The sequence below is a fragment of the Hippocampus bargibanti genome, linkage group LG03, assembly GCF_051943395.1.
Source record: "Hippocampus bargibanti isolate YZ-2025 linkage group LG03, ASM5194339v1, whole genome shotgun sequence".
NCBI classification, from domain to species: domain Eukaryota; kingdom Metazoa; phylum Chordata; class Actinopteri; order Syngnathiformes; family Syngnathidae; genus Hippocampus; species Hippocampus bargibanti.
The window spans coordinates 10,326,204-10,351,793 of record NC_142736.1 but is presented as its reverse complement, the minus strand read 5'-3'; the positions used below and the strand labels follow the sequence as shown (position 1 = coordinate 10,351,793).

General features: G+C 41.1%; 1 long non-coding RNA gene across 1 annotated transcript; it reads left to right on the top strand.

The window, feature by feature from the left end:
* The first annotated feature begins 533 nt into the window (after positions 1 to 533).
* On the top strand, positions 534 to 24,263 carry LOC148900281 (uncharacterized). Its single transcript, XR_016114436.1, has 3 exons — positions 534 to 793; positions 2,002 to 2,103; positions 24,223 to 24,263. It is a non-coding gene; the product is annotated as an uncharacterized LOC148900281 (long non-coding RNA).
* Positions 24,264 to 25,590: the final 1,327 nt, after the last annotated feature.

The following is a 25,590-nucleotide window of genomic DNA, read 5'->3' as shown; positions in this document are numbered from 1 at the left end:
AGATGAAACATTGTTTTGATCACAATGGCAACAAAGAGCCACATCAAATTGCGTTGCCTGGTACTATTAGTACCATTTTTTTATAAATAGAGCCTCTGTGTTATATTCAGCTCATTTTGTCGTGTACCCGATGAATGCAAGAGAGGTAAGTTTTACTGGGTTTTATCTGGGTTTAAAACAGATTCTTATCTGACATGTTTCAGCGTATACTTCCGCCTTCGTCAGAGTCGTCAGATAAGAATCTGTTTTAAATTAAATTATTTTTAAAACGGTCCCTCGCGGGGAGCGTTACAAACTGAATGACCATGTGCTGTCAATCAAGAGGAAAAATTACTCCCATTCTCCATTGTTGTCATTATTCTCACTCATCAGTCTGTTTCAGAGGTGTCATGAATCTGATCAGCATACATTTTAAAATCTTTAGTTTTGTGTCAACCAATGATACTTAGTGACATCAAATAGTCACATCACACATTACCCAATCAAAAATGCTACTTCCACCGAGGCCACACCTACAGGCCCTCCCAGTTCATCTTGCACTCAACACCCTTTCTCCAGACAGTTGTCATGGAGACAAAAGTGTTCAGCGTCCATGAGTGGTGCTGTTACCATGGAAGTTCCTTTTGTCGTCGCTACGTAGCAAGCCAAGCCAGTTGAAGCAGTTGAGCATCGCATCGAGATCCTCGTCATCCTGGAGTTCCTTTACAGCACAACAAATATCGCATACTGATTGTGATTGGAGAAATATCCACCAGTGTTGACCTGGACTCTGCCAGAAAACAGATCACACAAGGTAAGACTGAAAAGGGTTGTCGGTCTGATCTACCTCTGCAGAAAATAACCGTGCCTCAAGAGTATGAGGAAATATGGTACAAAATAACATGGAATTAATAACAAGGAAAATACCATTCCAGGTAGCTGACACAATTAAATCATACTGATGCTGTAGAGGTGAATTTTCTGTTTTTGTCGTTTGTTTTAGACCCCCGTTCATCTATTTTGCCAACAGAATAATTAAAAACTAGCAATCATAGTATCAATAAAATACTGTGACATGAAAATGTATCGTCTTTCCTGATTTCACTCTTCATTAATATCACACATTTTAGTTTATTAAACTAATTTAGTATCTCACAGAGACTGCCCCAGGAAATGCACAATGTAGTATAATGCCAATTTACTTAATTTAGACGCACAAAAAAATAATCTAATGATGCTTGTCCCTTTGTGATGACTTATGCAGTCACTGAGTAAAAGGAGGAAATGTATACTTGATATGGGGATAATAATTAATGAATCATACTGCCAATAAAACTTGATTTTGATGAATCATTGAACTGCAGATTAACTGTCAACTATGTGCGGCCTCGCGATGAGAACAACTGCCAACTCGGAAGTTAAGATTTATTGCTTACCATGACAACTCTTCCAGGCAGCATCATTCTTCTCAAAATAACACAAACACAGAAGCAGGAGTGTAAAACATCTGATTTTTGCATCCACCCTATCCTCACAACAGTTGTGGGGTATGCTGGAGCCTATCCCAGCTGTCTATGGGCACTCGGCGGGGGACACCCTGAACCGTGAACGCGGGAACGCACAGAGGAGCAACCGTCCACACTCAGACTAACACCTCGGGCCAATTTTGAGAGTTCCATTAACCTGCCATGCATGTTTTTTGGAATGTTGGTGGAAACCGAAAAAAAAAAACATGCAGGCCTGGGGACAACATGCAAACTCCACACAGGGCACCATGGAGTCGACGTGCTAAACACATGACCATGGGGGCGCCCTTTCGTTTAAAATATAATTTGACTACTTGACATAGAAATGAAATGAATGTAGTTTGCTCCTTAGGTAGTCATGAACATTGAGGCCATCTCATGATTTGACTACAAAAATGTATAATCACAAATCATATCATGCAAAACAGGAATATTCAAATGCTACTCATGTAGCATGTTCAACACGATTCTCACTTCTTTTATTTTAATCGACCAGGTTTGCTCAGCTGGAATGTTGATTTGACTATCTGTGACCTGGACAAGGAGCTACAGCTGTTTGAAACCAAACACACGGCTTAATTTTCTTCACTGGTCAAAGGTTGGTTGAATCTATTTCAGAATGCACTTGTTGGGTCCAGGACTTATTGTTCTCTTCCATCTAGTTTGTAGTCTGTAGTTTTCTGGTGCTTGACCATGCATGCACTGTGAACAATAAGCTGGAAATGTCGAAATGTCGCAGCCTGTATCTATTACATTCTTACACATTGAACAACAAATTGAGGATCTGGAATCAATGACATTTGCTGTTTATTCTTGTTTTGCTATGGACTTCTCATAGTTCCTCTCATTTAAGCATCTTGTTAGCCTCATAACGATCTATCTATCTATATAAATCTCTCTCTGTCTCTTTCTTTCTCTCTTTCTACCCCCTATCCCCCTCTATCTAAGTTTCAAGAGTGAGAGCGAGAGAGAGAGAGATGTTTTTACCAAAACGTGAAATATGCATATGTGATTAATAGTTATTTTCAGAGATTGCAAGCACTTTTGTGTAGCAAATCATCTTGCAATTTATAAGATACAAATGGTTATAATCAGCTTTAAAAAGTACATATCCATCAATTTGTTGGGGACTTTCACAGTTAGAAAGGCCCTTTTCTGAAAACTTCAACTCCAATGAGCAAAGTGCTGTGAGACAAACTCAAGGGATTGGCACCAAAAATATAAAATTGATTCCAAATACCACATTACCTTCCACGGGAATTCTCACACGTCATAGCTGTGGCGTACATTCCCCCAACGGCAAATGGTGGCGTAGCATCTGATGCTCTGACTTTTGTGAACAGGCTGCAAACTCAGTCCCCCAACGACTGTACATTATCTCTGGGGACGTCAACCATGTCTCCCTGCAGTCCTCCGTCCCAACCTTCACACAGTATGTAACCTATGCTACTAAAGACAATCACATCTTGGACTTGTTTTACGGCAATGCTAAGGATGCATATACACCCTACCCTGTCTCCCCTCTGAGAAGTCAGACCACAATATGAATCAGAATCAGAATCAGAATCAGAATCAGAATCAGAATCAGAATCATCTTTATTGCCAAGTATGTAGAACACACACCCACCTGCACTAGTGTAGAGATGATATGGTGTATATCACAGGCAACCAGCTTTGACCCACATGGTCAGAAGATGGTCCACAGATGCTGAATAGGCTCTGCTGGACTGTTTTGAGTGAACCTGGTGGGAGCGCTTCAATGAGGTCCAAGGGGAGGACATTGATTCACAGACACCATCGTGATTTTCATAAACTTGTGTGAGAAACACCGTACCCACCGTGCGGTGATTCTCCAACAACAAACCATGGATTATTCCCAACATAAAGGCCCTCTTGAAGGAGAACAAAATGGCTTTTGTGTCGAGGAACAGAGAGGAGGTGAAGGCCTTGCATATCCAACTGCGGAGAAAGATCAGAGAGGGGATAAACGCCTATGGGATGAAAATGGAGGAGCAGCTACAAGCCAGCAATGTCCTTGGTGTCTGGCAGAGCCTAAAATCCATCTCAGTCCACAAAAACCCAGCGACACTGAATTAGAACTAAGTTCTGTCACCTCCACCCTACCGTCAAGACCACCTGATGCTGCAACAGCACCCACTCTCACTGTGGACCTCCCATCCCTGCCCCCCTCACGACGCCACACCCTCAACCGCCACTCTGCCTTCTGGTTCCTGCCTGTCTGTCACAATCGCACAGGTGAGGAACCAACTGAGGAGGATGAAGGTGAAGATGGCAGCAGGTCCGGACAACACCAGTTCCCGATTCCTCAGGAATTACTCCGACAAGCTATGTGTCCAGCACATATTCAACCTGAGCTTGAAGCTGGGCAGAGGTCCACCGGTGTGGAAAACGTTATGCCTACTACCAGTGCCCAAGAGCTCAACAGCTACAGTCTGGTGGCGTTGACATCTCACCTGATGAAGACACTGGAGAGACTCGTCCACGGCCACCTGCGACCGCTGATCGACACTGAACCTGCTACAGTTTGTCTACCAGCCCAGCATGTGATTGAAAAAAAAACAACAACCTGGACTCTTGTACTCTAAATGGCACAGCCACCTGATGTTGATGCAATATAGTTCCATATATCAAATATGCTTTTTTTATAGTTGCATATGTACAGTTTTTTTATGAAACATTCTTGCACAGTTATAATATACTGTACATCCCAGTCTTCTGACATTTTTCATTATGCTTAGAATATCTTGTTTTTGTTTTTTTTCACCTCCCACCCCCTCTCAAATTGCTGCTGTAGACTGCACATTTCCCCATTGTGGGACGATTAAAGGCTTTCTGATTCTGATACTGATTCTGATTGGTATGGAGAACGCCATCATCTATCTCCTCCACTTGGCACTGTTACACCTGGAGAATGCTGGGAGCACTGTGAGGATCACGTTCTTCGACTTCTCCAGTGCCTTCAACAGCATCCAACCCAACCTACTAGCGGACAAGCTTCGGCATGCTGGAGAGGACCACCACCTCACATCATGGATAACAGATTACCTCACAAACCAGCCGCAGTTTGTGAGGGCAAAGAACTATGAGTCAGACAGGCTTCTCTGCAGGACTGGCGCGACGCAGGGCACAGTCCTGGCTCCATTCTTGTTCACCGTCTACACCTCAGGCATCCGCTACAACATTCCAACCTGCCACTTTCAGAAGCTCTCTGATGACTCTGAGATTGTCGGCCTTATTACAGAGGGAGATGATCGGGAGTACAATGGACTGACCAAAGACTTTGTGGACTGGTGCCAGCAGAATCACCTCCAGATCAACCCTGGGAAAACCAAGGAGTTGGTTGTGGATTTCGGCATGAAACAGTCCTAGCCTGCACCATTGAACATCCAGGGTAAGGACATAGACAGGGTGACCTCCTTGAGTGGTCTACAAACACGGATGCCCTGATAAAGAAGGGACAGAGTCGCCTCTTCCTACTGAGGAAACAGGTCTTTTGGGGTTCACGGCTCACTCATTTAGACCTTTTATGACTCTGTGGTCGCTTCAGCTATCCAGTATGGTCAGGCAGCATCACCACCCGGGACAGAAAAAGACTGGAGCGCCTGGTTAAGAGGGCCAGTTCTGTCCTTGGCTGCTCCCTGGACTCTCTGGAGGTTGTGGGCAACAGACAGACACTAGCTAAACTAAAAGCTTGATGGACAGCCCCTCCCACGCCCCCCTGCCCACGATGACAGCACTGGGTAATTCCTTCAGCCAGAGACTGTTACACCCGCACCGCAAGAATGAGCTATATCGCCGCTCGTTCCTAGCGACTGCTGTTAGGCTTCTTAATAAACACACGTGAGAAAAAATAATTGACTCATATAGTGTAAATAGCCCAGCCACCTTATGTAGAGTAAATGAAGTTACATACTGTATATCATATATGATTTGTACTGTATTATTATACTTTGCATTATGTACAGTTCTTTTTATAAAACATTTTTTGTGCAGTTGTACAGTTCAGACTTCTGTCATTTTTATTGTACATGCAATACATGTTTCTTTCTTTTCAACCCCCACCCCTTTCAGTTTTGCTGCTGTGGATTGCAAATTTCCCCAATGCGGGACTATTCAAGGCTTTCTGATTCTGACACCGTATGTTTTTTTTTTTTCGCCCACACATTCTTCAGGGAAATACTCATGACAACAAAGATAAATGAGATATTCAGGCAAATTTCCAGCACAGACAAATGGGAGAAAGTCGGTCAATGGACAGTCACATACTTAAACTAATGTGGCTCAGGTGAGAAGGTGAGTGTCCGCCTCTGAGTTTGGCCCTGCCCTGCACCACACTAGCACTGCAGAGAGCAGAGCAGAAACGGAGGAATGGGTGTAGTACAAGAGTGTTGAAGGATTATTTTTGCTTATATTTAGTCAAACAAGTTTTTTTTTTGTTTGTTTTTTTTTGCCGCGGGCCACATTGTAATTACAATTCCCTCTTGAGGGCCGTTATGAATTGGGGGAAGCCATTAGAATGTTTCATCCACTCCACATATTACATTCAGAGCACACACCAAATTGATGAATGACTAGTTTTCAAATCTGAAGTCAAGTCAGACTCCTATTCCGGAATAAAGTGATACTGTTTTTCTTCTTACTTAGTCCGGCTCCTCCACTCATTGTTATACCCTATATTACTATATTAAGAAGAAAAAAACGAGTGAAAAATTAGGATGTAACGAACGACCAGCTTGTTAACTTTGGAATGCTCAAGAGCATTGTTTGAGCACGCACAGTGTACCTAATACAGGGATACCCCAGTTTACGAACTTAATTGGTTCCCAGAAAGAGTATGTAAGGCGAAAAGTTCGTCTGCCGAACATTTATTTCCTATAAGAAACCATTAAAAATTAGAATAAGCCGTTCCCAGGTCCCCATAAAACATAATTTTCTACTAAATAAGCCTTAAAACTACACAAAATATACCTTATTTTATGTATAATAAATGTGCTATTGGATTGTAATTAAAGAAATAAACTGTACTTTATGATAAAGTTGTTTTATTTATCTTTGTGATGGTCGTTGATGTAGTTGCCTCTTGACGATATCCGAGTGAAGTTTCCGTGCTTTCTCAGCGATAATACCCTCACCCACTGTCCCATGCTAGCTGTGTTTCGTTAATCCAAATCAACAGAAGTTTTTCAACCTCTTCTATTGCCTGAAACCGTTGCTTAGACAACACAGAAACACCATTAGCCACATGTAGCAATGGTCGACTTAGCATACTGGTACTGGGACGTTAAGTCACACAAACGCACACCTCGTTCGTGATTTTGGATGATACCCTTCTTCTGCTCGGCCGTAATTTTCTTTTATGTCCTCTTGGGCTTAACACTAACCTGTGGTGGGGTCTTTTTCGGTCCCATAATAGCAAAGGTACTACACTCGATAACAAACTATGTCTGCACTCAAAGAAAGTGATTGTGGAAAGCTAGTCCGCCAGCCACAGTGGCGCTCTGTGGTTTGGTTCGTCCACCGAAGACGAGTTCGTATGCCAAGATTATATTAAATGAATGTTTGTAAGGCGAAAAGTTAGTGAGCTAAAGAGTTCGTAAGCCAAGGGATCACTGTAATGAGATGTTACCTGATTTGTTATCTGGTGTATCAATCAAGTGAAGGGGTGGCTGATAGGCTGATGTCTAGTTTTTCAAAGCAACTTAAAGGACAACCGACACCACTTTTTTTTTCCTAACTGACATTAGAAAAACGTTTTAAAGCATCTAAAATACCCAAAACACGCAGGCTCGTATTTTTAGTCAAATGCAAAACACCAATAAAAATAACTAAAAATGTCTAAAGACTACTTCAAATTGAACCGTGAAGTGGCCAGTTTCAGAAGGTCCCGCCCCCTTGTTCGTGGTGTACGCCAAGACGTCTTGCCCTGCTCGAGAATCAAAACAATGGCTTCAGATTCGGAGAACATGCTTTCTTGTTACTCATCCAGTTATGAATATGATTCAAATAGTTCTGAAGAGAAAAGCATACATGTTTGCAATCGATTAAAGAATTTATTCTATGTCATTTTGAGGCATCTGGACAGAAATGTAGCACCAGAAGATGGCGCGTGAGCTCGGTGGAAATGGGCTGATTTGTCTCCTGGGAATTTGTGTCAGCGAATATAAAATAGTCTTGCTGTAACACACAACGATTCACCATCACGTTATTTATGTGTTTTCCTTCTAATTTCGCCATGAACGCAGATCAACACGAAGTTTTCAGACCAAACAAAGTACCGCAAAATGCATTGTGTGTCCTTTCTCGGTCAGGGGCGTTCTTTCCGTGACATCACGTCAGGAATCGTCACCTACTCAAAAACAAGACTTCCTGAATATCCAGCGCGAGTCTTAAAATGTAAAATATAGCTATATGCGGTGGAATCTTTATAAAATACGCTCAGTAGAAGTCATTTGAAGCGATTTGACAAATTATGGAAACAACTTGTCCGGAGGCATCAGTTGTCCTTTAACTTTACATATACAGTGAAACCTCAACTTACGAACTTAATTGGTTCCCAGACAGAGTGTGTAAGGCAAATACTGTGTATCTCAAAAAAAAATTCCCATAGGAAACCGTTAAAATGGGAATAATCCGTTCCCGGGTTTCCATAAAATATACTTTTCAACTAAATAAGCCTTAAAACTACACACAACATACCTTATTCTATGTATAATAAATGTGCTATTGTATTGTAATGAAAGAAATACACTGCATTGTATCATAAAGTCACTTTATTTACATTTGTGATGGTCATTTATGGCTTGATGGAATGGTGTTGGAGGTCGAAGGTCAAAGGGAATTGCTGTTTGGAAAGCGAGGCGCATTACATGACGACTGTAATTAAAGAAATAAACTGTGCTATAAAATAAAGTTTTATTTACCTTTTTGATGGTCGTTGATGGCTTTTTGAAGGAGAGTCACCTTCCATAAGGACTGGTGGCAACTTAACCTCTGGTGCTGTTCGGTCGTGTGCTTCCGCCGAAGATTACTCCGCCAGCCGTGGTGGGTGTGTATTATGAAAATAGTGCTTATTATAAGGTTTAATTTTCATAAATTTGACGTTTGTAAGACAAAAAGTTTGTAAGTTGAGATGTTTGTAAGTTGAGGTCTCACTGTATAGCATCAGTTCATGACAATGTCACATCACTTTGTCATGCAATCTACCAATAGTACCCGGAGATCGTCTGGTCGATCGCGATCGTCGTATTTCTTTTCTATATGTCCTTTAAAGCACTCAAGGACTTTCTGCACAATTGCACACTTAAAGTTATTCTACAAATACTGCGACCGGTCACTTTAAAACTCATTTGCACTAACTGTACAACTATCATATTATTCGATTCTACTACCTTTCACATTTCACTCTTCATGTTACTTTGCACATTGTCTCACAGCCATCTTTGGGTGGTACTACTTCATGACAGCAAATTCACATTACGCAGTCTTCTGACACTGATATGTCATGTCCTTGCGTAACCTAGTTGCATGTTATTCATAATACTAGTATGGCCTGTACTAGCGGAGACCAATTCCTTGTATCTTCTGCATACATGGACAATAGAGATGATTCAGATTCTGATGCTTCTATTTTGTTCAGTATGGATAATGTTATGGAAGGAAAACATGTCAAGGTCATGCCACTTGATGTGTCTTACAGAGGCAATATTTGAATGTCATGCTGTTAAATTGTCCAAGACATACAAGGATTGACCTTGGAGTAGCCAAGTGAATCTATTAATAATTCAGCAGGTCCTATCGATCCGTCAGCTTCCGCGTAGGCACTGCTCTCCATTAGGAACGTATCCCTGCCCCCACTATCTTTGATCTAAACCTGAAAACACACTAACTGTGCTTCCATTCGAAACAGAGGACTCCGGTTCAGGTTCTTTGTACTGATGGTTAATTCTTTAATGTGATTTCTTACCACCTTCACCACCACCACCACCACCGTAGAACTACAAACAAGTATAAAATATAGCTATTATTTCCACAAACATTTGGACTTTACATCAATGAAATAAAACGTGTGCAATAAAATTGTGCAAAACACTTTGCCCGTTTTCTGTCCGAAATAGAAGTTTTGGCCTTTGTCCTTTTTATGTTCTTGTTAAACAGTACAGTGATAATGCATGTCCATTCTCGCCGTCTTCTCAGTAAAATGAAACTTAAATAAGAAGCGCGGAAAGTAAAACCTGTACCGGAAGTGATAACAACCCAACGTAATGTCAAGAAAATAAAGCACAGCCATCTGCTGGTCAACTATGGGATAGCAGTTATAAACAAATGTATCAGCTGCATTTACACCAACACATACAGTTTTTTACACTACGTGTACTGTGGCATGAACTAAATTATAGGTTTGAACCACTCTATATAATACATGGAATACACAATTTGTAAAGAAAAAAACAGTCTCCCCCAGGTGCCCTTTTATTTTCAAATGCCACTTGTGATGATGAAGTAAAGCTTAATTTGCTGCATGCATTTACACATATGCATGACATGCTTGTGCTGAAAGAGCTATTCAAGGTTGGAGAGCAGGGCCACAGAGCTGAACAACACAATTGTCTGACATTTAGTGTATTTGCAATGATGCTGCCTCTACAGTCACAGTGACATACGTAGTTGAATTTCAATGTCATCTCTGTCATCTCGTTATTAAAAGTCGCAGTGGTGTGGTTGAAAAGCCTTGCATCCAAACCTGAAGTAAGCTATACAGTATTTTTTATGAGCCACATTGAATTTTCAACTTGCAAAATGTACACAGGGATGCCATAGCTGGAATTGAACTCTGCACTGCAAGGTTGATGCACTAACCACTCGACCAATGGGATGCCCACCTTTTAGGTTATTTCCCTTAAAACGTGTTATTATTATTATTATTATTATTATTATTATTATTATTATTATTATTATTATTAGGACCAGAAATTTGAATGACATTCAGCCTTGCTGTCTGTGGTTGCATGGTGGTTAGCAAATACACTTCAGAGTCAAGTGATTCTGTGTACAAATCTCAGGTCAGGCCCTTAACACGTACTAGCATGGCTTCTCTCTTTATTATAAATTCATGCATCATGGATGAACAACAGCTTACACAACCCTAACGAGAAACAGTATGATTGAAAATGGATCGTTGGGTGATTCATATTAATTATGATATTTTGATCTCAAGTCTGTTCAGTTGGTTTATTTTTGTCCCTCTTTCACCCGCAGCTGTATGCTCTTATCACTAGGGGACAGTGACTAGACAATCATGTGACGAGACAATCATAGTTTGCGAAAACTCTGACGTTTCCAGCATCTTCCAGCGCCTTCCAGCAGGCCGTGGGTTACCAACTCCAACTCTGATTGGTTGAAGCAACAGTTTCATCGACATTGATTTTTATGTTCCAAAGCCCGCAGCACTTATTGTGAAAACGAAGAACTGGTTGTGTTTCCACATTTGTTCCCCATACGTGATGTTGGACTTTAACTAAAGGGTCATGGAGATGAGTGGATGCCTTGACACAGGCAGCGAGATTTGCATCTAGAGAAACAAGTTCAGTGGTATTTTGATTATTTTTTTGGGGTGCAGAGCTGTGAAAATAACCAGACACACATACAAATGAAAACACACGCAAGGAGCATGGAGAGATGCTCAAAATAAACTAATTGTGCGATAAATTGCCAACTGGATCTGCAGGCAGTGCTTATGATGTAATTCACTCGGCCGTTATAGATCGACACGTCCACAGCAACAATAAAAAAATATTAACTTTATTATGTCTTATAGTTAGATGTATGTGTGTGGAACAATAGCCATACAGTATTATTTTTCAGTTTTAAAAAATGATAGTTAAAGGTGAATTTTTGAGTGGTTGGGCCGATTAATGGCATTCAAATGCACGCATTTGATTTCATATTAAGTTACGCGGCCGAATCGTGAATCGTGAGGCAGAAAATGAGTGTCCTCAAAAGAATGTTGGGATTTACGAGTTGTTCTTGAATGTAGCATGAAGAGCGTCGAGCCGAGCATGCCGATCGTGCCTTCCTCTCCTCAGCAGCCCAACAGCATCACTGCCCCTCCCTCTGCTCCGTCCACTCAGCTGAAACAAGGACGGTAAGCCACCTTGCCGTTTTTTTCTGGGCTTTAACGCTGTTACTCTTGGACTCTTTGACCATTTCTTTCTGTGCTTTTATATCGAAAGTGGCGAATGATTCAACTGCGCGGTGGTTAGAATCGTCGTTTTAAAAACAACACGTCGGTCACGGTCGGTGTTTGCAGATTGGTGTCTCTGGAGGAATCTAACCGTACTATGTAATTAAGTAAGTACGATGACGGATGATGATTGAACCAACCATTTCACGAGCCATGTTAATATATTACAATTGCTAGCAACACGTGCTTTGAAAAAAAACATTGATGCCGGCTTGACAAGGTTGTATTTTTGAAAAGGCTGTGATTTTTGGGCATTATATTAAACTCATTCAAGTGTTTAACCCGACTATACATTGTGCACTATCCCCATAGTGCACACAGGCAGCCATCTGCCCACATTGTGTGTTACTGTGTTGCGACTAACATGTTAGTTGTGTATATGTGGATGACCTGATTTAATTGTAAAAGCAAAATCTTTTGACCTGAAGGCAACATCTTGGATAATAAGTCTTGATGAGTCTCTAAACCGGGCAAATCTGTGCTGCGATGTGATGTGGCGTAAAGCGCACTCTGCAAATGACCCTGAAATTATGCAACAGGCTAGACAAAAATTCCCGAAAATAGAAACCTTAATTGATGATGTTTTAATCCAGAAACATGCAAGGCAAGAGGGATTGGGTGAGAAGGCTAATGCATTGTTTCTGAGACAGATGTTTTGAAATAATCAAAACGGTGACATCATGTGCCAATAATTTCATGTGAATCGTTCTTTCATTCAGCATGTAATTATAAATCCATTTGGTTTTGACAATGCATGTATGACATTTATTCGACGATATGCTGATTACCCATACTCAGGAGATTTTTTTTAACAGTCAAACAAACAGAGTATTTTTTTGTTCATTTTCAGGAAAAGTCTTTGAAATGTCGAGGGGTCAGTTGTGACAAAGACTTCCATGTGAGCTCCCATCAAGTCTGTATGTAATTCTAGAATAATAGCAATACTGCCTCCTGAATGGAGAGCTGTAATAACAATAGTAGTTATGCACATACTGTACAAACATAATTTAGCTCATCAATTCGGATCGTGAGAGAAATTAAACACGAGACAATCACTTTAGGGACAATTTTACATTTAACACTATCCGTATTACAGCGCAGTCTTAGACTTAATTTCGTTCCAAGCTTTTCATCCATATTGCAACAATTACCTTATATAGTTTGATTTGAACTTTGAACAGAAAACTGCTCAATATCATAGATTTATATGCATCCCTTCATTAAGAAAGGTCATTTACAGAGGAAAAATAAAGAAAATGTATGGAAATATGCTTGACATACTATGACAACTTGTTCAGCCATTTTGCATGTAAAGACCATGACAAAGTCATCAACATGACGTAAGCAATTTATTATATCAGGCTTGAAAACTGGACATAATCATTGGCCTGGATGTTTGCGACTTGCAACTTGTTCAAGGAAACAAATAACTTATTACTTAACACAATCAATACTATGGTAAAGAAATCTTCTTTTCCTTTCGGCTTTTCCCCTCAGGGGTCGCCACAGCGAATCAATGTCCTCCATCTATCCCGGTTTTGTGCATCCTCTTTTCTCACATCAGCTACCTTCATGTCCTCTTTGACCACATCCATAAACCTCCTTTTCGGTCTTCATCTCGGTCTCCTGCCTGGCAGTTCAAGACTCAGCATCCTTCTCCCGATATAGTCACTCTCTCTCCTCTGGACATGTCCAAACCATCTCAGTCTGGCCTCTCTGACTTTCTCTCCAAAGCCTCTAATATGAGTTGTCCCTCTAATGTACTCATTCCTGATCCTATCCAACCTGGTCACTCCCAAAGAAAACCTCAACATCTTCAGCTCTGCTACCTCCAGCTCTGCTTACTGTCTTTTCTTCAGTGGCACTGTCTCCAGTCCAAACATCATGGCTGGTCTCACCACGGTTTTATACACTTTTCCTTTCATCCTGCGCTGCATCTCCTTGTACTGCTGTCTACTCTCGTCCGTCCTCTCAGTGTCCCACTTCTTCTTTGCTAACCTCTTTCTCTGTATACACTCCTGCACCTCCCCATTCCACCACCAAGTCTCATTATCTACCTTTCTTCCATTCGATACACCAAGTACTTTCCGACCTGTGTCTCTGATTATGTTCGCTGTAGTTTGCCAGTCATCTGGAAGGACCTCTTGCCCACCCAGTGCTTGTCTTACCTCCTTCCTAAATGTCATGCAACACTCTTCCTTTTTCAACTTCCACCATTTTGTCCTCACTTCAGCCTTTGGTTTCTTCATCTTCCTCACTGCCAGCGTCATCCTACACACCACCAACCTATGCTGTCTGGCTACACTCTCACCAACCACTACTTTGCAGTCACTGATTTCCTTTAGATGGCGCCGTTGACACAAAATGTAGTCTACCTGTGTACTTCTTTCTCCACTCTTATAGGTCACCCTATGTTCCTATCTCTTCTGAAAGAAAGTATTCACAATAGCCATTTCCATTCTCTTAGCAAAGGCAACCACCATCTGTCCTTCAGCGTTCCTCATCTGGAGTCCAAACCTGCCCATCACCTCCTCATCATCTTTGTTTTCTGCGCCAACATGTCCATTGAAGTCTCCACCAATTACAACCCTCTCACTTCTCGGGATGTTCTGTATGACTTCATCAAAGTCCAACCAAAATTTCTCCTTCTCCGCCAGCTCACATCCTACTTGTGGGGCATACCCACAAACAACATTGAACATCACGCCTTCAATTTCTAGCTTCAGACTCATCATTCTATCTGATACTCTTTTTACTTCTAAGACATTCCTAACAAACTCCTCTTTTAAGATAACCCCAAATCCATTTCTCTTTCTGTCTTCACCATGATAGAACAACTTAAACCCTGACCCTAAGCGTCTCGCCTTGCTCCCTTTCCACCTGGTCTCCTGGACACACAGTATGTCTACCTTCCTTCTCTGCATCATGTCAACCAGCTCTCTACCTTTACCTGTCATTGTTCCTACATTCAAAGTTCCTACTCTTAGTTGTATACTCTTGGCGTTCCATTTCTCTCTTTTCCTCCGGGCACACCTCCCTCCTCTCCTTCTTCGACCAACAGTAGTCCATTTTCCACTGGCACCCTGAAGGTCAACAGTACCAATGGCGGCCGTTGTTAACTCGGGCCTCGACCGATCCGGTATGAGATTCATAGGTTTGATTCGCATATTTGTTTTGGCAATTTTTTTTACGTCGGATGCCCTTCCTGACACAACCCTCTGTATTTATCCGGGCTTGGGACCGGCACAGTAAGACACTGGCTTGTGCCCCCTTGTGGGTACATTAATACTATAGTAAAGAAATATGACATTTAAATGCAAATAACTAGTACAGTACTATCTAAAATGTATTACATACACTTCCCCAACACTAGCTACATGATGTAACATCAACTAAATTGGCCATGATGATGTATAACCATGGATATAACACACAAAAACATAATAATTAACACTGCCAACCTCACAGGAGGAAACACTGAACTATTTCTAAACAGTACAACAGTAACAAGCCAAAATACAGCCAGAACTGCAGCATAATAAGCAAAATCCCCCAAATCTTTTGGTATACACCTGTATGTGCCCAGTGCAGATCTGAATACAGATTTGAAGGCAGTGTGCAGCTGTCACTTAACATCACAAATTAATATTCAGTAAACATGGATACCATGGCCAGTAGTCGTGCGGTGAGCACACCGACTTCACAGTGCAGAGATTGTGAGTTCAAATCCCGCTCTGGCCTCCCTGTTGGGGGTTTGCATCTTCTCCGCTGGCCCGCGTGAGTTTTCTCCGGGTCCTCCCGTTTCCTCCCACATTCCCAAAAACATGCATGGCAGACTGATTGAACACTCTGAATTGTCCCGAGGTATGAGTCTGAGTGTGAATGGTTGTTCCTCTGTGTGTGCCCTGCAATTGGCTGGCAACCAGTTCAGGGTGTCCTCCGCCTAGTGCTTGAAAATAGCTAGTATAAGATTCAGCGCCCCTCAGGACCCTTGTGAGGATACAGTGCTCCGGAAGATGAATAAATGAATAAACATTGCCATTTGACAACTTAGTACAATCGAGTCCAAACCCACATTTTTATATACAGTAAATACTAAGTACATGTGCTAAAATTAGCTTAGCACATTGCTGTGACTCAGCTTTATTTTATTCCATAGCCCTCAGCCTCTTGACTATTTATATCACAGTTTCCCACAGTCCAAATTTGAATAACTGGAAAACTGACCCATCCAAACAGAGTCACTTAGAGCTGAGTAGCACCACGCTAGCATTGCAGAGCCAATAAATTCCAGTGCAATAATACATTCACATTTTGTAATCTCTTTTGGAACTAGCAATCATTATTATTACCAACAGGGGTGTCAAACTCCGGTCCTCGAGGGCTGCAGTCCTACATGTTTTCCAAGTCTCCCTGTTGCAACACACTTGTAGCAACACAGCCTGAGGTGCGTTGCAACAGGGAGACGTGGAAAACATGTAATATTGCGGCCCTCGAGGACCGGAGTTTGACAGCCCTGATTACCATTGTCAGGTAGAATCTTCATCACACACGGTAAATTTTGAATAAAGGCAGTTCTCTTTTAACCCAAATCTCTTATCTACACACTACTTGACTTCCTGAAATGGGGTCATGGGTTGTTCTTTGATAGTAAATATAGTCAGTTGCAAGAGTCAGTGTTTGTCATCTGATGTTTTCAGTGGAAATTCAGAACCTGCATTTGTTATGCGTTGCTATCCTGGACTGAGTTTAATTTGTCGAGTCGAACATAGTGACAATCATTTGGCTGTCGGAAATTTAGGCTGTGCCCAAATTCATTTGTACAAACTGCAAATTGTGATTATAGCCCAGTGGTTCATAACCTGGGTTCAATCGAACCCTAGAAGTTCGGTGAGTCGGTCTCAGGGGTTCGGTGGATCCTCCGCCACAGAGTTCCACCCCTCAGTCTAGACTGCAGTTAGTAGGCACAGTCATTGGAAGGAAGGGTTTGGTGAATGAGCATATGAAACTGGTGGGGTTCGGTGCCTCCAAGAAGATTAAGAACCACTGTTCTTAGCCAATGCAAACCCCATGTGGTCATGGAAATCCCACGCGGTCGTGTCGTGGTTGAAGTGATGTCATGCGGCCATAAATGCAGCCTTTGGAGAATGCAGCCTGTGAATTTGGATGCAGCCATTGTCTTGGAGGGTCACAGAAAAGCAGCGGAGTACAGCTGCCATTTAAGCATGTGAAGCTTTGGTTGAAATGATGTGGGCCGTAGATGCGCCAGCTCAGATGATGGAGGCTGCAAACCACTTTGCATCATGTTCCTGAAGCACAAATGTGTAGGCTTCTTTCGCTTCTGATTGATTCCTTCAAACACCTCCACACTGTTAGACACCGCCCTTACATTTTTTAGGTAGAGGAAAGCCTTTTTCTTCTGCTTCACTTAATTTGATATTCACTTGAACAAAAACATATCTAGGTCTTTGGCAGTATAGTTTGCAATGAGGAGATAGTCAATAGTAATTCATATGTAAATATATTGCGTTCTGCTGTTTTTTTGAAATATTCATCAAATAAGTTGAGACACTTTTCAATGCCTGTGTTTGAGGAAAGCTGTGAGCATTTTCTGGCCAAATGGCATCTTCATGAATGAGTTTAGCAATCTAACACAAGTTCCATAGATAAGGCTTGAAGTTGAGAGAAAATGAAATTGCCTAGGTCACCTATGAAGAAAACCAAATGAGGGGATCCATTTGAATACCGAAAGGAAAAAATGATGGAAGGCTAAGTAGTCAACAATAGTATACTGCATTTAGCTGAAGTGTTGGCCACTTTACTCCTTGTTGAATGGGAAACATAGCAGTCATTCGCTCTGATACCAAATGTATGTAAACTGATAGCAAATGTATGTAAACTTGCTTGTAAACAAAGCACCCAAAAATGCATTGTGTGTCGCTTACTTGGTCAGGGGCGTTCCAGACGTGACGTCGTGTCAGGCATCGTCATCAACTCAAAAACAGGACTTCCTGAATATGCAGCGCGAGTCTTGAAAAGTAAATATAGCTATATGCCGTGGAATCTTTGTAAAATACGCTCAGTAGAAGTCATTTGAAGTGATTTTACAAATTATGGACACAACTTGTCCAGAGGCGTTGGTTGTCCTTTAATGTAATCATACTTTTTTAACTCATCACATGCATGGGAGGGTGCAGGAAAGCTCCACTTCTTTCCCTGACTGTACGACCTTGACTCTTATCATGTGTTCATGTAATTATTATTGTCAGAGCTCGTCAGTGACAGGCGCTTCATCATTGGATCGTTCTCAATTTGCTAACCAATGGCTCATATGAACTTGTCAATCGAAACAAGCGTGTTTGCGTCGCCGTAAGCGTTATACACACTGTCTAGCAAAACTAAGAATCAACCGTTGAGATGGTCCTAAAAAGCTTTGGTGGGATGGAAAGCTCGGTGCTATTTACACCGAACCAGCGAGCAAACAACCTGCTGTGTGTTACGGAATTGCAATTAAGCAGTGGTGGCCTAAAATATCTGAATCACAGACTAGTGGGAATTCTATTTTGTCCATGAATTCTTATTAAATAATTCCAAATTGTCGTGCAGTTTCCTGTCATTGCTTTTCCCCTGTTGTGCTGCTTCCACATGTGTTTTGTATTCATCAGAATCAGAATCAGAAACATCTTTATTGCCAAGTATGTAGAACACACAAGGAATTTGTTTCCGGTAGAACACGCTGCACTAGTATCGTCGTCAAAAAAACTGCTAAGTGGCACTATACAGTTCCATTTTGGCTACTGTTGAAAGAGTTCAAAGAGTTAATGGCTTGGGGGAAGAAGCTGTTTAAATGTCTGCTGGATTTGGTGCGCATGGATCGGTAGCGCCTGCCTGAGGGGAGTAGCTGGAAAAGGTGGTGGGCAGGGTGCGGAGGGTCCAGTAGGATTTTCCGCGCCCTAGTTTGGATTCTTGCAGTGTGCAAGTCCTCGAGAGTGGGTAGGGCGGTGCCAATGATTTTTTTTCCGCCGGCCTAACTGTCCGTTGAAGTCGGATTAAAGCGTTTAACCAATCACATTTTAGCCAATCATTTGTTACCAGGGTCAGAAATCTACTTGGATGCCTTCACAATCAGTTCTGCGGGCCCTGGAGCATAAAAATCAATGTAGATGAAACTTTCTTTAACCAATCACATTTCGAGTTGGCAACCCAAAGCCTGCTTGCAGGCGCTGGAAATGCCAGAGTTTCCAGAAATTATAATTGGGTAGTAACGAGATTGGCTTGTCACTCGTCAATCATAGTTTGCAAACTCTGCTCTTATCACCAGCCGCTAGTGACAAGGGCATATTGGCAAGCGCTAGTACACTGTATCTGTAGCGAGCTACATAAGCAAATATATTGTTCTGTTGATTTAAAAGCGGGTTTGTCAACCCACAATGGCTGAAGGAGGAGAAGAATGGATTTGGTTGCAGATATACTTTAAAGCCATTTTCAAGATGAACTTTTCAAGAATAGATGAAAATCATGAAGGTTGGACAGCTCTGAAGCTAGCAAAAATAGCAAATAATGATGCCATTTTATGAGGTTATCATGAATCCACACGTTCATAGTAAAACATTGAACAGTTTAATGACAGTATTTCTGAAGTTTGTTCAAGTCACAAGTTATTTCCTGGCCAACACCACCCTCTAGTGGACGTGTAGTAAATCACACCACAATCGCAGCTGTGGATTGATTCAGGTGTAGCACTACTGAAGGCCTAGGGTTGACATGCACGACTCGCCACTGCAATTAAGTAATCAATACCTCCATGGCAGCATTGCGCCATGGAGGTAAAACATTAAATTAATAGCATAAAAACTGTAAAACACCACAAAACTAAAAAAAAAAATAAAAAAATTAATGGCCGGTTGACCAGTGCCTCTCACCGATCTATGCGTGCGAGACACTTGCTGGCTACATGTAGGATGGGATGTGTTTTCAGGTCACTGGTAAAAGCATTACTGTACATCCAACTACCCAATGGGTCTTTTGCATAGGTGTCAATCAAGGCCGGCCGGGGGCGGGGGGGCGTCACATCATTTTATTGGGCCCCTGAAAGCAAATCAAAACTTGTGAAATTCCACGATGCTTTGTCAGAACCAAAATTTAAAATTATCATTATTTTTTTTTGCTTCAAATTTGAAAACTTGTTATTCATTAATTTGTTGTGCACTATACTGTATACGTCTGTGTAAGCTCTCAGTCGTACAGGAGTAGTCCATCGATGAGAAGGTTTCTTCAGCCGTCATCTGTACAAAAGTGAAGGTTTCGGACGTTTCGCCTCCTATCCAAGAGGCTTCGTCAGCGAACTAAAGTCTGACTGGTCGTATCGGCCCCATTTATATATCCCTAATGTCCAGACCTGGTGGCACAGCTATGATAGGTCCCTACTCTCAGGTTGGGGGGGGCGCGGGACCCCCCCCTGTGGCCCCACTGATTGTTCCTACATTCCTGACTAACGATTGGCCTATTACACCCACACCCCCCGGTATCACCTCATCAGCATAACGACCCTCATCAGCATTGCGAAAGTTGCCTAACCTGTTTTGCCTGAGCAGGCTATTGTATGAACGATCCAAATTGAACCTCACACCACCAGACCGGTTTAATGAAGGATTTTGTTGTTTTATAAGAATCGCCTCTTTTACCCCCCTTTCAAACCATCTATGTTCTTTCGCTAAGATTTTAACCTTATACTATACTATACTATACTATACTGTATACTGTATATAATATGTGGAGGGTATTAAACATTCTAATGCTTGCTATGAGCAGCTCCTTTCCGGACTCCATCTCTTGGCTCATTCCATTTAGAGCAAGTCATCAGTAAAGTAATGACAGAAAATGTACATTAGTTGTATTGTGCAGTATGTGTTCATGCAGTTCTGCAAGGTACACCAATACAATCTGCAACCTGTAGTTAATCGGAAGTACATTTTAAAATAAAAACAAACCAAATGCTGTACATAGAACATGCACCCGCAGACTCACACATTAGACAATTTAGGGTGTCCATTGAACCTGCCATGCATATTTTCTGAATCTGGGAGGAAAACAGAGTACTTGGAGAAAACCCACACAGTCACAGGAAGAACATGCAACTTCTTCACAGGAAGAGTCGCCATACAGAATCGAACCCTACACCTCTACACTATGAGGTTGACCTGCTACCCAATTGACCAACGGGCCACCAATATAAAAGAAAAGAAAAACGGAATAATATTGAATATTTTAGCGTGACTAAACGCCATCTACACAGCAAGTTAAAAAAAAGAAACAATAATAATAATAATAATAAAAATTAGATCATCTGTGATAAGACCATAAAATCTTTTAAATAAAATATTTTTTTATGCATGTTTTCTGAATCTGGGAGGAAAACAGAGTACCTGGAGAAAACCCACACAGTCACATGAAGAACATGCAACTTCTTCACAGGAACAGTCCCCTACAGAATCGAACCCTACACCTCTACACTATGAGGTTGACCTGCTACCCAATTGACCAACGGGCCACCCACATAAATCATTGTTTGTGGCAAATATTTTTCAATTTACTGAGGCTGTCAGATAATTGTAACTGATTCTAAAAGCGAGACAAAGTGGTGTAAATCAGTTTTTCTCAAAATGGGTTAAGCATGGCCACTGCGGTCAGAAAATTTTATTGGAGCATTATGTTTTCATTGACATTTATTGACTACGCCAGTAACTGGCTTCACTCAACCAAATAGAAACGTGTGAGGTGGCATGGTGGGCGAATGGTTAGCACGTCATGTCAGCCTCACAGACTGTTTCATTGATGGTGTAGTGGTACACTTGTGGGATTGGTTCCCACTCAGTGATGATGTGGGTGTGATTGCTTGTTGTTCTCTTCATCTGCCCTATGGCTGACTAGCGACAACTTCAGTGTGTAGACCGCCTTTCACCCTAATTCAGATTGGTTCAGCTCCAGGACCCACCGCAACCCTGTTCAAGATAAGCGGTGTTGAAAATTTATGGATAGAAAAGAAATCGAGGACCGAAACATGGTATTGAATAAATTCTGCATAAAAGCTGAAGCAGAAAACAAATAAGACGCCAATTTTGTGATGCAATGTCTCCCTTTTATAATTCTGCTGGAGATTGGGAATGTCTCCATTTTATACAGATAAAGGTTTTCTTATCTTATACTTTGTCACTTGAGGCTTTTCAAAGAGTTTTTTTTTCAAAGTTGATTAATCTGAGAGTGTTCTCAATTATTTGATCTGTTTGTAGGCAGTGCCTGAAACTCATGACAAAAAGTTACCGGGCATAGAGCAGACAACTCTGAAAAGTTGCCTGCCCAGCTATAAAGTTGCCACCCCCACTTTTCACAACTTGAAACACGATAAGACGACCAATCGCAAAACAAAAAACATTGTTGCAAAGTATTGAGGATTTTTTTTTATTAAGGATGTACCTACAACAACTGCTCCCTACTAGATTTATCGCAATTATCCCTTGCTGATTATTTTGCTCCAGTTGTCGTTTGTCCATACACTGTTCGTCATGTTGCACATTGCAATGTTTGCGTTGCGTCGTCTGCTCCAAGCCACGTGAACTCCTCTTTCCACAATGTTTTTAATAATCATTTCTAAGCGCCTTTCATAACGCTTTTGGCCGCTTCCGTGCATCCCATCTTACTCTTGAAGTAAAGGTGTCTCCTACATTGGCCATCATTCACATGGTGGAACACACTGTAAATAAGAGAGACTTCATTTTCTTCCTATGTTCGCAGAATGCAAATTGGATCACCCTTTGTTTACTCATTAAACATTGTGCTGGACAATGGAATGTCATTGTTGTCCACAATATATTCTCTTTCTGACCATTTTAATGGAATGTTTCACGACATTAAATGTAAATAATGAACCGTGTCTTTTTTTAGGTATTTCATTGTTGTGTGTGTGTGTGTGTGGTATTTTGGGGGGGGGGGGGGCAGAAGAAAAAAAATATCTCACACTAAAGATAGCTCATTTCATTCCTGTGATAATACTGCTGGTACTCAGTTCCTATACTATGTACGTGCAAACTGTCATGCAGCATAAGCCATCCCTCCCTCTCTCAGAAATACTGCAATGCGTCTCCTTTTGCCAAGACTGGGTCAGTGTAACTCAGATAACAGAGACAGCCACATCAGTGTCCCCATGGCAACAGCCAATGAGGCTCGTGAATCCTGTGATTTCTTAAGTTTCTGTGTGTGCGTGTCTGAGTGTGAGTGGAGCCCATTTTTAATGGGTTTAGGATGACACCAAGGGGAGAAATAAGTGGAGGAGTTGGGGAAGGATGGACGATTGGTCATATACTTGTGGTGGCTGATTGTGATGACATATGCTGGAGCACATATATTGCAGGATTACAATTCCATTTATCCGTGATATATATTACACATGGCCATGTATATATACATATACTGTATTAAACTGTCAAAGATGGCTAAAAAAAGTAAATTAATGATTCGACTGCTGCACTTGATTACATCACAAAAAAAGTCCAGACTGATGGCTTTTTATTTGCAATACCCATTGGCAACGTAAGCTTCAGAAATAAGGTGAGCCGTGATTTGTTGTCAACTGAGCCCTGAGCCACTGTGATATCATTTTCATTTCACAGAAAGCGACAAAAAGAGGAAAGGATATTTAAAAAAAATTAATTTACACAACATTTTCTTGTGGGTTTATTGGTGTTCCATTATATGAGCATTTATTTGGTTTATTTACAGAATCACCATTGTTACAATATCATTCTATCATCATGAAATGGAAATATCAAATTTTTATATCAAATTGTATAATTAACAAAAAAGAGCTGTTATTGCATTGTGCCACCAAAATAATGATAATAATACATTTCATTTATAAGCGCCTTTTAAAACTCTCAAGGACACTTTACAGTCACAGTATCAGTCAAAACAATATCTTTACATCGCCATAGAGCATCAAAAAATCATTGTTTTAATTGGATACTACTCGTGTTAATGTGTTATCTGTTGCCATGGTTAAAATAAAAACAACGATGAACATAATTATGAGCTGTCATTAAAATTACACATTGCAGCAATATCTATATACTGTATCTATTATATAATAACATTACATCACTGCTTAATCAATCACTAACAGTAAAATCTATCGACGGTGTACACCAGTTTGTCTTTATATTTTTATGGTCTGTAGACATTTTGAGGGCAAAACATTGAACTCGTATCATCCTTTCTTTGTCAACTAAACTTTCCGAAAGAATTTTTAGGGATTTGATTTAACGATCAACTGTCAAATGTTGCAATCAAAAGTAATAAAAAACAAAGCATTTCGGCCATATATCCATATTCATCGTGACTTTCAACTATTCTCGTGACCTTTTTTCAACATCATGATCAACTTTTTCTGTGTGTTCACTTTAGGCCAGAAGATTCTCCAATATCAGAGCGACATCCTTGAGACATCAGAAGATGCTGTTTCTTCAGAGGTGAATCATACTTGTGCAAGACAGTATTGAACCCTTATATCTACGTTACATGAATTCATGAGTGCACCATGATGTTTGACAACGCTTAACGACTGCCTAATCAAAGTGGATGGAAAATTGAGTGATTTTGCAATGTAGCGACTGTTCATGTTATTTTTGCCCATCTTGCCATGCAACCCACCACTTCAACTTCTGTCTGCTGTGGTCACCGTTTTAATTAAATTGCCAACCTTGCTGGAATTCACAGAGCACAATTTTTATCCAGAGACGGCATTATGTCGCTGGGACAGAATGGTCCGTCCGTCTGTCCCAGTCCGACAGGCCATTTTTAGGACGGATGAGGGAAGCTTCTAAGTTGTTTAAAAAAAGGATTGATTAAGCAAGGACTGAAGTGAGTTTTTGTGCTTCTCTGTACTTGTCCCTAACCGGGTTCAGTATGTTCTACTGGGAAGCAAAATCATAAGACCAGAGGCTAGCCACTCACCAGCTTTTTTTGTACCCGCCACCATGCTGATGCCGTGGATTTCTAATTTGTTTTTTTGTGTTGTAAAATATTACATTTGAGCTACTTATCAGACATTAAAGACATTAAAAATAGAAAGAAACATCCATCCGGTAAGCAGGGGACTTCCTGAACCGGTTGCCAGCCAACCTCAGGTCACGCATAGCCAAACAAGCAGCCATGAAGACATTTTTTTGTTTGATTGGTGGCCAGTGTTATCTGGAATCGCCAATCACGGCCTTACTGAAAATGAGGTTCAGTATGTAGGCATATACACGATGAACAAGTCAATGTTGAGTTTGTTATATTTTTCAAAGTTTGGCATTGTGTATGTTGTTTCCAGACATGTTATTTGTTTTGCATTTTATGGACGACGTATTTCCCTTGTGAAATGACGTGCTTTGTACTGAGGAAGAATACACCCTTCACACATAAAAAAATTCTGACACTGTGGCGGGCACTAGGAGCAGGCATCTCACCCAGCAGGTGCACGGGAGGGGGCGGGTTTATGTTACATATAGTATTTCACTGCATTTTCTGTTTGAGAGAAATCCACTTGTTAGCCGTTGGAATAAACACGTCTCCCCATTCAGTCGTGTGTGCTCTTTCCTCAACGGCTACAACACTATATAGTTTGCAGTCATTTTGTCCTAAAAATGTTCGACTGGGTGTTAATTCAAACAAAAAAAAAGTTTGCAACAAAAGATGGCTGTCCACTGGCTTTTGTATCGATGGGCCAATTGTTTGTCAATTGATATAATAATAATAATAATAATAATAATAATAATAATAATAATAATA